We start from the raw sequence: 1,301 nt of genomic DNA, 5'->3' as shown, positions 1-1,301 counted from the left end.
TGGCGTATGCTGCCATTAACACCACAACACCAGTGACTGCACTTGGAGTGGTGCTCTGACAAGGAAGCATAGACTGCTGATGATGGGTAGTAGTGATTAGTGGAAACCTTTCAGCACAGTGGCACATGATGGACATCCTAAGTCCTCATATATTGCCTCTCATGTGAAAGTATTGTGGTGTCATTTTTCAACAGGTATGTTTGTCTATGAAATGTGTGCGTGATGCTAAGGTACTCCCATGGCCTGCAATATCCCTAGATCTGTCCCCAATAGAACATAGTTGGGACTGACTTGGATGTTAACTCCATTCAATGGCCTGTATCCAGGATACGAATGACCAGTTACAGCATCTGTTAGCCAAATTGCCTCAGGAGAAGATATGGCGACTATAGGATGCCCTTTCCAATCAAACCAGTGCACACATCCATCCCGGAGGGTGGGGGGTTGCATTGAACGTCATATTAATGAGTGTTCTCATTGTGCCAAGTTCTCTGTAATTTTGACTTTATTCTGTAATCACAGAACTGTTGAAAAGTCTGGGAAACAAGGCAAGAAAAGAAATAGTCTACCTCTGTAACGAGATATATGACAAAGGGGAATGACCTGAGGACTTCGCTGCAACAGTTATGATACTAATAGAGAAAAAGAGAAATACTAAAAACTGTGAAGAGCACCGGGCCATCAGTCTAATTTCTCATGCAGCTAAAGTCTTGCTGAGAGTGTTGAACAGAGGGTTATGTGGCAAGCTAGATAGAGGGATTGCAGAGGAGCAGTTTGGATTTAGAAGAGGAAAAGGAACAAGAGATGCTGTTGGCCTGCTAAGAACTCTAGGGGAAAGATATATGGAAAATGGTAGAGAAATCTTTGCTGTTTTTATAGATTTAGAAAAGGCTTTTGACAGAGTTCAGTGGAACAAGCTGATGGATATCTTGAAGAGGAAATGAGTAGATTGGAAAGAGAGATCTATATTTACACCAGAAAGTAAGAATAAGGATTGGAAATGAAATGTCAGAAGGAAGCAACATTGGACAAGGTGTTAGACAAGGTTGTTGCCTTTCCCCACTGTCATTTAACGTATACCTTGAAGAGATTATTTCTAAAACTTTAGATGGGAAAAGAGGAATATGTATTGGTGGAAAGAGACTAGAATATATAAGATTTGCTGATGACATGGTATTAGTGGCAGAAAGTGAGCGGACAGTGAATAACATGCTCAAAGATCTGAATGAAGCTTGTGTGGAATATGGGATGCAAATAAACACAGCAAAAACAAAGAGTATGGTCATCAGTACAAGACGCAG

Source organism: Schistocerca piceifrons, chromosome 4 (assembly GCF_021461385.2).
Source record: "Schistocerca piceifrons isolate TAMUIC-IGC-003096 chromosome 4, iqSchPice1.1, whole genome shotgun sequence".
NCBI classification, from domain to species: domain Eukaryota; kingdom Metazoa; phylum Arthropoda; class Insecta; order Orthoptera; family Acrididae; genus Schistocerca; species Schistocerca piceifrons.
The sequence above is the reverse complement of the archived record's forward strand: the minus strand, read 5'-3'. Positions refer to the sequence as shown.